Source organism: Callospermophilus lateralis, chromosome 13 (assembly GCF_048772815.1).
Source record: "Callospermophilus lateralis isolate mCalLat2 chromosome 13, mCalLat2.hap1, whole genome shotgun sequence".
NCBI classification, from domain to species: Eukaryota; Metazoa; Chordata; class Mammalia; order Rodentia; family Sciuridae; genus Callospermophilus; species Callospermophilus lateralis.
The window spans coordinates 21,510,936-21,522,994 of NC_135317.1; positions in this window are offsets into that span (position 1 = coordinate 21,510,936).

Genomic DNA, 12,059 nt, shown 5'->3' on the forward strand with positions numbered 1-12,059 from the left:
GCCTGCATTTATGTAGTAACAACAAGCACAGTTGTAGCAATGAACCATCTAACTGCTCATAGGACTCCTTTTAAAAGTAATGATATCCTTTATTTAACCTTTATATTTTACAATTAAAAAATGAGTATTCCAGTACATTGCTGGCATGAATATAAATATGTGCAGACCTTTTAAGAAAGCAAACTGGAAAGAATCTTAAATGTTCATACCCTTTGATTCAGTAACCTTACCTCAGGGAATCTTTCTCAGATAATAATCCCCAAACATGTAGATAAATTAAGCTCAGATGAAATCCTTAATCAGCTGTGTTTATAATAGTAATAATTAAATTTAAACAATATATGAATGATTAAATATAGCCTATCACAGGGTGGCCATAAAATACCAAGCATTTGTTAAAAGTCCCTAATGACATGAAATCATAAAATGTGCTCATGTCAGGAGAGAAACACAGTGCTGTGATGACTATATAATATGTGTCCCCCCCGCCAAAAAAAAAGAAAAAAAATAAAACCAAAAATGTAACCAAGTTGTTATTTCTTAATAGTAAATCTATAGATGCCCCTTATTTTTATCTTTTTTTTGTGTGTTTTTATTTAAAAATGACTTAACTTGACATTTTGTCTCAGTTCAACTCATTTTGCAACCTTTTCTTTCAATTTAGCAAATGCTATCTGATAAAAACTTTAAGAAACCCCAAATTCCCTTTACAGATTGCATCTTGACCAGAACAAGGTTGTTAATATGCAGTAGTTATTTCCTGTGACACACAATTTTTGCCTTGTCTTTCATGAATGGGAAATCATATAAGGGGCTTCATATGCCGAAGACAAGGTACCACTGTAGATCTTTGATTTATATTATTGATCCACATATTGGACACTTAGACATAAATTTGTGACAAAATATAAAGCTAAAATTAGGAGTACAGAGTAATAAATATTCATCACTAAAATGTTCTTTCGCACAAATGGAGAATATGATAAAAACTATAAAAGGTAACAATGTTTGTTATAAATGTTAAATCGATAATACTGTCATGCATTTCACTTTAATATTTTCCTTGACATAATATGGCTAAAACAACAATATTTTGCAATGCAATCCCTTCTTTCTGAAAGATATAGGACAATAGATCTGCAGTGAGGCCAAGTTTGTTTTGACAAGTCAAAAAGCCTGAGAGAGGAAAAAAGAATTTGAAAATCGAATCCTAGAGCCAAAGTTACTCTGTTTTAAAAATATGCATTGAAGTGATTCTGTGCTATGTTTTAATCCTTAATATTTTATTGGTGCATTATAGCCGCACATGATTGTGGGCCTAATCCGTACATGCACACAATATAATAAAATAATTAGGACAAAATCATTCCCCTGTATTTTAAACATGATTCTCCATGAAATACCACCTTTGGCAGATACAAAGTCAGCTCAGGGTCTTTCATCTGGATAATATCTTTTGTTGCCGTGAAGGTCCAGACCCTCTTTTTGGTATTTCTACATTCACTGAATTTATAAAATTATTAAAGAGACATGAAATCACTCCACAGAGGCAGATGAGATGTGGCAGGATCCAGGATCAGAACACAAGAGGAATTTCACCGAACACATTTGGTGCCCAAGGGAAAATCATCCCCACCAACCCCTACCAAATTCCCCCGATGCCATTATGTCTAGCAACTCTGCCTGCATCCCTGGGTGTCCTTTCCCAATGCAGTTCCTCTCCAAGCAGAGGCAGCTCTGTGCCAGAGATTTCTGCAACCACTCTAGGATGCCAAAGATCCCTAGCAGAAGCCTTGGCAGTGGGGGCATCAATCTAAGGGGCTGCAAGCTGAGGGTGCCTCTAAGGCTCATACAGGCCCTGGACACTCTAGAGAACATAAGGCCTTTTCTCCTCAAAACTGATGCTTCAAATCATTTAATAATTGAATGAAAGCCAAACCCCCCCAATGCACTCCAACTTTCTTTCTTTCCTTTTACATGTCTCCAAAATGTCAGCAGAAGCTTCTTGTATCTCTGTGGCCCAGTTTATGAAACAGTGCTGAACAGTATTTGAGGGTCTAGATTCTTGAACATGCACGTTCACCTGTGGGAGTCAGTCAACATTCATTAACATCATGGAAGGTGATTCTATCTCCTGCGTGTGTGTCTCATTAGTTAACATTGTTGAAGGTATTTATATCTCAGGTATGTATGTCTCAAATAAACACCTTCAGCAGCATGTTAAAACTGAGACAGAGAAGAGGAGACAACAATGATTATGGCTTCTAAAATCGGATTTATAGTTCCAGAACTCTGTTGCTATGGTAACGACAATGGCATTCTTGTAATTCATCAAAAATGTATTTCATTCACAGAGTCCTTACGTTTCAGGACTGTTAGCGAAGATTAAATGAGTTCAAGCATGTAAAACCCTTAGCACGGGGCCCTGCACAAAGAAACACATCACAAATGCTAATACTAGTAATGCTCAACCCTCTTTAATTCACCCAGGACTCGCTGAACGCTTCTACTTGCTGCTGAGTGTTTTAGACAATGCCAAAATAAAGGAACAAACTATAAAATCTACACTCTGATGGGACTTGCCATTTTTCATTCACTCTCAGGCTGGTAATGTGGAAAGAAGGAAAATAAGATGGAATAACAGGAAATGGGAAGGACAAAGTGAGCATGGAATGGCTGATGCTTTAGCAGCAGGACAGTTGGTATTCACTGAGGGTGGAGCCTGCTTCACACACCATGCTGACCTCTCATGCAGCCTCTGTGATGGTCCTTCATATAGACAGGCAAACCGAGGACGGGAAGTCATGTGGTTGGACACCAACGCCAGCAGACAGGCATGTCCTCCAGGCCTGAGTGACTTCCCCCTGGAACCTGTGGTCTAGCGTGTTGCCTGTGAGGAAGCAGGACTTCTATTACTGGGTGCCAAGGCCTTGGTTATCTGTGCAGTGGCTTTCTTTGACACATTTGAGTTAGACTCAGTGCATCAACAGTTCAGCCTCTGAATGCTGAGCAAGGCAGGCTGGGGATGGCAGCCCCAGTTGGGTAGAGTTGGGGTGCTTTGGGACTGAGGTTACCTAAGTCCACTGAAGTAAATAATGGCTGGTCTCCGTGTTCCACACTAATAATGCTAAATCCATTTTAATGTGTAATTGATGCTATTCTCCTGCTACTGAAATTCATTTGACCCCAGTGCTCAGACTTAATATTTCCAGTGTTTGCTTCAAAGGGCCTTGCTTTCAACAGATTCATTCCCTGCCTTGAGAATTTTAGCTGGAATCAGTAAATTGCTTTAATATCAATGATAAAATCTCTACTTGACAATATTTACTTTTTTGATAACTGCATAAAAGATATAGAATTATTAGAGTCCTTGGTTTAAATAGATATTATATTATCACCAAATTCTCAGTTCTGTTCTAATCCATGTTGGCCCTTTGCAACCTCAGAGGCTTGTACCTCTGACCTCTGGGACAAACTGAGTACTTTCTATGGCAGCAATCATGAAAATTTCGCCCCCCACCCCCAGCTTAGGGATTATACCCAAGGTGTTTACATCTGAGCCACATTCTCAGACCTTTTTAAAATTTTTTTTGTTTGTTTTAAGATGGAATTTTGTGTTGCTGAGAACCTCACTGAGTTGTGGAGGCTACTCTCTAACTTGCAGTCCTCCTGCCTAAGGCTCCCGAGTTGGATTAAGAGACACACACTATCATCCCTGACCAATCATGGGAGTTTTGATGGGTGTCGTCTGTCTTCATGAGTTTTTTCCAGGTTTCTTGAATATGCCCTAGTTTTGTGTTTCCTATCTGTTGTATTTTTTTCTCCCTTGAGTAAGCACACATTTTTTGATTTTTGTCTGAAAGTGTCAAATATGAATTAGAATTATAGTCAATCCATCTATTGTATGATCTAAATATTCAGGCTTTCTGTTTACATAAATGTATAGATAATAGCCAAATCTTCAGGCTACTCTAAGGATTAGAAGGCACAGGATACATAAAATTCCTATCACAGTGTCTGACATTATAGCTAATGACCTGTGGCATGAGATATGGTTAGGAGACCACCCCGTTAATGAGAACACCTCTGTCCACCCAGTGGCCACCTCATCACACGAACAAGATCTGTCATTTACTTAGTGGCTTCATTCAGGAGAGATGGCTTTAATTTCTGCACATTCTGAATGCTTTACATACAGTATCTCACAACCATGAGCCCTCCAGGATTGGTACTATTACCTCCACTTCTTAGGTGAAAACACTAGGACACAGTGGAGGTTCAATAACTTGCAAAAGATCTCCCAGTTCGTACAAAATCATGGAGCAGACACAAAAATCCAGCCCATTAATTTTTCAGTATTATTTTAGAATTGCTTCTGAGAAAACTGAAAGTTTATTTTATGTAGTTGGTCTTGTTTTATTGAACCCCAATTTGTAGGTATTATGATATGTTTAGATTCTAATTATTTTATCTACTTTCTTAAATCACTAGCAAAACTGAATCCTTGTGCCACTCAGGCTTTACAGTAATTGATAATTAGAGGTTAGAAAACCTTATTATGACATAAATAACCACCCCGTCTCTTCTCAGATTTAACAACCTAAATGATTACATAATATTTTTAAATAAGCACTCACAGCCCCTATAACCTATTCAATTCTACAAGAAAAAAAGAACTTTTAAAACATCAAAGATATGATAAAAAAAATTACAGCTTTGTGTGCTTTTGCTTCTGAAAGTTAGTCCCTCCCTGAGCTGCTTCTGCAAGAGCCTCCCTTGGGATCCTGTATTTCCTGCAGGGTCAGAGAGCAGATGTGCCTTGGAATTCTCTGGTGCAGTGATTGGCAGATTGGCGGGTGGGTGTGAAAGCCAGCTCCCCCACCTCTGGGCTCATCTACACTCCAGATTCCCTGAGGGTTCAAACTACAGAGCCCTGGGACTCTGACTAGATGGAGCCGTCACTCTGTTCTCTCCTCATCCTCCTCTTCTCTGACCAGTGAGCTCCACTTGAATGTGAAATCTGGTCTCAGTTTAGTGAATTCTGGTCTGTTTCCAGGGAACTAGGCTCTAGACAGGAGGAAAAAAGGTCTTGCTAAAAGGGAGAGGCCAGAAGGTGGTACCCTGAGGGACTCAGCCCTTTGGATCCCATTGGGGGCACCAACAACTAGGTCTCGGTAGCCTTTTGGATGCATCTTCAGTTAACTCTCAGGTTCTGTGGGGTCTATGTATTCTGCTTCCATTTTCAGGCAGTCAGGGAGGGTTATAAGGAGGAGAAATGAGTTCAAGGACATTTAGTAGGAAGAGCTGCAGAGCTGGACCTGGATGTGTGAAACTGGGTGGGTCCAGGCTGTCAGAGAGGTATTTGGTTTGGGATCTAGGTGGATAAGGGCCCCACACATCCAGGTAGAGACTTAGAAGGCTGGGGCAGGTGTGGGGTGGGTGGAAGGAAAGGACAGCTTGGGTTTGAATGGATCATGGGACCCAGGGAGGAATGGCAAGTATTTTAACATTCAGGACTGGAATAGGGGCAAAGATCTAATGAGTAGTTTCTCTACATGTTTTCCAATTGGACCAGAAATGTCAGACACAGCAACATTTCAAAGTGTGGAGGGTATGGCAGGGTGTTGCAAGTGTCAGACTGGGTGCACACATATCTGGTTTTGCTTTATGTTTAAAACCATAACTTCTTAGTTGTAGGCACCAATGAATATCTTTAAGGGTTTCACCCAAAGACTTTTATAGCCATTGTTAAAAATAGCAAGTTCAAGTGATTTGTAAATTGTCTGTTCCACTGTGAGGCATTGACCTAAAAGGGAGGGCTCCTGTTTCTGATTCTATTGAGGCATCAAAGCGCCTCAGTTTTAAACAATGCATCAGTTAATACATATTGATTACTATTGTATGGTGAACATTGTAGGCAAAGAGATGTCAGACACTCGCTGCTCTTTGTGAGTGAAGAATGTATTTGTGAGTGAAGAGACAATTTCAAGACTCTAAGGAACAGAATAAAATGCATATCTTTTCTCAGGAGTTAGATAGCTTTGAATTTAGGGGAGCAAGATCCATCACCCCTGAGCATGCCATGGTCACAGTGTGTACCTTGAACTTCAGCTGGGTTTTGAATAAGGAGAGCATCTCTGTTAAAACACTGGTGATTGAAAAGCACAGTTCCCATCTTGCCACATTTTATTTAAAATGTCATTGTTCATAATGGTGAAGATTAGAATCTATCTGTTAAACAATGGAAAACGTCTATGACGGATGGCCAGGATCTGCTGCCATAGATCGTCTGCAGGATGAACTGCACCAATTCCTTTTCCACAGCACGAACTGCCTGTCCTCAGCAGGGCTTGTTCAACTGCTGTATGTGACGCAGAGCCCTGTGGGAGCCTTGAGGGGTGTGATGCTCAGGTTAAGAGAAAAAAGAACTGAAGTGAGTGGCAGCAAGTAAGCCTCATTAGACACAGCGATGCCATATCCAGGGGATCAGGAGAGAAGGTGAAGCTCAGACCAGGCAGAGATGGGCCACAGCCAGGACAGGGAGGCACATGGCTTTTCTTCCTCAGAAGAAACACACTCACAAATATGTTTGAAGGAACAAGAAACCATAGTTTTTTCTTTTCTTTTTCGATTAGGCAAATGCTTTTACAGGGAAAAATACATATGATACTAGTCATTAACCAGGTATTGTCATGAACTAGTTAATGGCAATTGAGATAAACTCTGAGAAGAAGCACGGGATGGTCAGATATTATATTCGAGAAAGTTTCCTCCACTGAGGGAGGCCCAAGAGCTGGTTCCACGAAGAAGGACACTGAGACTTAAAGGGTAGGTAGGGTTAGCAAGGAAAAGTAGCTGAACAGTCAGCGTATGACACACAGGTGGAACAGAAGGTGCATGATGCCCTGAAGGAATTAAAACCAACAAAAGCAAAGCAAACGAGGGAGCCTGAGCCAGAGAACACGGGGTAACCCTCTTGGGCAGAGGCGGGAAGGCAGGGCTGACGGTGGGCTCTGCCAGGGGATCAGCATGCACATGGAGTAGTGGGAGGTGAGGTGGATGGATGGGCGTGACAAGTCAGAAGCAAGAAAAAAGAGCAAGTAAACAGCGATGGGGAAGGAAACAGAAGTAGAGTTGGGTTTTCACAATCAATTATCTACACAGTCTACTCTCATCTAAGTGACTGCAAATGCTCAGCTGCTTGACAGCATGCCTACATGATACGAAAATCAGATGGCCCGTGACTCCTCCTGAGGCACTGTGGAGAATCAGGAGTTTCACTGTGTTAAAATTAAACACAGATATTTGTGTTTTCAAATTCCTCCTATCTTCCCTGGCACTGGCTTGCTCTCTCTTTCTCCTGACCTTTCCCTTCCTGTGTCTCCCCTTCCCATCTATCTCATCCACATGGAAGAAACACCATCAACCCCACACAGCCAACCATATCTACCCAGGCATCTCCTGACCCCTGCTCTGTTAGGCAGCCTTCACCCCCAGACAGACCCTCTTCTGCCTTCAGGAACCCTGCGCAGATTCCTATGGAGAAATTGCATAACTCAATACCTTATGAAATACGAAATGAGGACTTCAGCACCCACTCCGAGACAGCCCTGGAGCCAGGGTCATATGGATGGTGACAGGAGCCTCTGCAGTCAGAAGCTGCAGCTTTCCTGCCTCACCTGCCAGCTCTGAGCCTCCCAGGCATAGCCCCGCCTCTGCACAGGTCCTCTCCAGGGCTTGGGTTTCCATCTTGGTTTTGTGCTGCAGGTCTTGTGCACTTATAGCCAGGGCAGCGGGACCAGCTCTGACTTACAAACAAACAAACAAACAACAACAACAACAACAACAACAAAAACATGGAAACGCTTCTGGCACAAGCTGAGACTGTTATAAGATTGACTTACTGCAGGACTCAAGGTGTGGTCCCCAAGGCCTCTGCCTCCTGTCCAACCTCGAGGAGCTCCAGTATCCTGACTTCTTTCCAAAGGTGGGCCAACAGATGCATGTTCAGAGAGTAGCGGGCATGATGAACCAGCACAAAAGGTGATGGCCATGAAAAATTCCCGGCATTCACTTTAAGGCACCATGCTATCTATGTGCCTTGTGATGTTGTGCATCCAAATATGAGCAAAACATAGGTCACCTGTACTTTCTATTTGCTAGAGGAAGATGTGAAATCTCAGGCCAGTGTCCAGCATGCTCCCTGCATCTCTGGGATTGTTCTAGTCTAACCACTTCCTCTACATTTATGTGATGGAACAATAGTAGAATAAAGGATGCTCAAACACAGGGTAACTTGGGTCTCCCTTTGACATGTTGAGGGATATGTTGGAAATTCATCATGCAATAAAATGGCAGTCATGTAACCACAGTTTGGAAGCTGACCCAGAAACTTGGAAGCTGCTCAACGCCTGTCCTGCCCACTTCTGCATGGAATTCATCCTGCTCTGAGCTTCCTCAGTATTCATATTATTCTATTCTCACCTCCAGCAAATTTGCTCATTTACTCTCCTTCCTAAATTTATTCTGTCCCATATTTAGAGGGTGGAAAAAAAATCAGATATTTTGGTTTATAAAACCCCTATTGTCAGTATAGCTGCCAAAAAATATTTTTAAAGAAGCATGCAGAGAAATGTAAATGAAAATAAAAGTTTTAATTACCTCTTCTGCTTGCTTATTTCAGAAGGTGCTAGAAGATAATACCTTTGTGCATAATCAAGAACCAATTTAGAATTCATAACGTCTGTTTCAGTAAATCAAAGCAGGTGAATAAAATATGGCAGCCACGAATAAAATGTTCCTAGGGGCCTATCTTTGATGGTCCTTTTAAAAGAAGTGTCACCATAAGAAAACTATTTCTGAGACCTGGATCGGGTCACATCTTAATGGTGCTTGCTGGTCAGGTAACCACATAAGTCTCTACAACCAACCTACCTGTCGTGTCTCAATTATAGTGCTACAGTTAGAAATCAGTAACAAGTGTTGACCTGAATCACAAAAGAATGGTTTTTCAGGATGTGGTTTATCTGCAGCCAAGGATCGTTGAGTCAGTTCCCACCTTGGCTGCCAGCTTTGGGAAGCTCCAGCCTTGCATTGCCAATCCTGCCTATGGAGATGCTCCTATAGATGCCCTTGGAGAGACCATAAAGAAAGGAGTTTATTCATGTATTACAGGACACAGCAACAATGGCTCTTCAGTTCCCTCACACCACACATTCTGAAATATCTCTGATTATTTTTACTTTACCTTTCAGAAAACAAAACAAAATATCTCTATCAAAATATGACAGTTTCAATCGCTAACATAAGAATAAGGGCTTAGGTGTGTTATGTTGCATCTCCTAAAGTGAAAATTTTCCTCCGACAGAACTGCACTCACAACATCTCTCTCTCATTTTCTTTCTTCCTGGTAATGCACTCCTCCTTTTGGCTTCTAAACCCTGCAATATTTCATTGTGATTTCTACCAGTGCTTTTGTAATGAAATTTTATTACTGCCAAAGCAGAATGTCTCCTGTCATTTGCTTCTGGAGAATTTGATCAATTGTTTATTCTAAAACCAAACCTTGTTTTTGTGTGTGTGTGTGTGTGTGTGTGTCTGAATCACTGATTCAGTTCCATCACATTGAAACTATTGTCTGAGCCCTCACTTTGGGTGGGGCATTGTTCTTGGCACCTGAGTAGACAGGTGGAAATCTTGCTGGCTATCTTCAAGCAGGTCACAGGTAGCCATCACAATAGCTGGTACCCCCTGAGCATACACTTTGTGCCAGGGACTGGGTTAAAGGGTTAAATTTCCTCAGTGAATGCTCAGAAAAATGCTAAGACTTGTGTTAACAGACAATCAAGGAACTGTCTAGCTAAATACTGTCTCTCTTTTTTAGCTTTTGCATCTCAATATTTTATCCACTGCCTCAGTCTCCACTTCACATTTATGGAGCACCCATGACACACATATTTCAGTCTCAAGCCCTGGGGAAAAGAAAGATAGGTAAGTTTCCTATCTCCCATGACTTTTGTCTATTTGTTTAGATCAAACATAACATGTATTTTAAAGGATTTTTATAATTACCTATTACAGCACACATTAGGAACCTAATGAGGAAATCAGAAATAAAAACAGAAAGTGCTGTAACTGTTCAGAGGAGAACGAAATCAATGGTGGAGGAAAGAGACATTTTAGGAAAGGTGTTTGGCAGAAGGTAAGACTTGAACTGCTCTTGAAATAAAGGCAAGAGTCAAGTATTCTGAGATCAGTCAGATTTTTAACTGTATCTGAGCCCCATGGATACATCCAGAATCTTCCAGCTATTCCATATCACCTTCAAAGTTTTCCAGAAGAACATCTCTCTCCCATTAACTTATTTGAAGATTACAGGACAACATTTTGGTGAGAAACAAATATATTTCAAATTTCCTTTCTTTTTTACATGAAGTTGACTTTGGATAGTTAGGGTTAATCAGCCTAAATTAAAACCATAAGCAGAAAGAACTCAGTCATTCCAATAATATAAAAACGACAGTCAGAGAGCCCTACCTGGAACACAGGCAGAGAATTCGTTTTGCTTTTAGGTAAGGTCGTTATGCCTCACGTAGAATATCCATGAGCCATGTTCTATCTGGAAAGAGTAGAAGTATTTGGAACACATTGACATGAGAAGGCCATGGGAAAATGGCGAAAAATTTCTAATCCTATACAGAGATGAGTTGATGTGGACAACACTTTCTTTTCAGGGAGTATAACATGAAAATGGGGGTATTAGGACAGGATGGAGAGGGGAACCAAATCAATGAGGGCCTGGAGTCAGAATAGGAAGTCTTCCAAGGTGGCAAGAAGTGGCAACCATGGTGCTTGTGGCACGATGGTACCCATGCTAATGCATGACAGAATGGCTTCAGGAAGTCCTAGGAGTGATTTTTAGAAAGCAGTCACAGAAATCAGAAAAATACAGAAATTTAAAAATGGGAAGGAAGAGTATCTCTTCCAAGGTATTCTCTGAGACCAGCAGAACATGCCAGTCCTAGAACCATACTTCTTGCTTGCAGCGATAGGTCCTGGGTCCAGCACAAATGCTGGAGGAGACTGCAGGCCAGGAAGGTTGAAGAATGGCTTACTGATAGCAAGGGCCAGAAACTTACCCAGGGACCAAACAAATGAAAGCTGGTGGAAGACTTCCTTTGAAAGGGTGTGGGGACAAGGACACATGTCTAGGCACAGGGTCCCAGGAGGAGTTTGGTAATCTCAGAGGGTTTGCTGTAACAGTTTCCCCCATTTCCCATGCTCCACAGCACTTTCTGTATGTGATACTTAATCATGTTTTACATTTCATCTCACTTAAATCTCTTAGGGGTCTTGCTTATACTGTTACATAAAATTGGCCTATATCCTGGAAGAGTTATATGAATTTTTTGGACAGCTCTCAATACCTAATCATTCATTGGCTCCTTACAAAAATTTCATGAAGTAAGCAGAGCAGGTATTTTTGTTCCCAATTTTCAGATAAAAATATACACACTAAATGGAGCCAAGTGTCAAAAGGAAGCTCCAAACAGGTCCTGGCTGCTCTAAACCAGTGTTGGGTCCTATGGTTTGCACTGCTTATAACACAATGTGTTCATCGTAAACACTTGCAAGTTAATTACTGACCAATATAACAAGGTTCCCACTTAATAGCGTTTTCATATATCTAATCCAATATAGATTTTATTAAAGAAGTCTAGTTTTTCTGTCAACTTGGTTTGTATTTAATATTTCATTTATGATTAAGAATAAAAATTATAAAATTATTTAAAGTATTCATATTTTCTTGAGGACATCTAACATTTCTTTGCCATTTTTAGCTCTCTTTAAAGTTCTAAAAATGGGAATTAATATATAGATTGAAATACATATAATGTAGGGAATAAAAATAAGAAGCTCATCCCACCCTATGAAAGTAGACCTGGATACATATTGTCCAGTTGCAAAAGTTGCAAATAAATTGTTGCTCCCACTGGAATTTTTTAAATTTGCAATTCCAGTACAATTTTAAATACCTTCATAAATTTGCTTGTACCTCT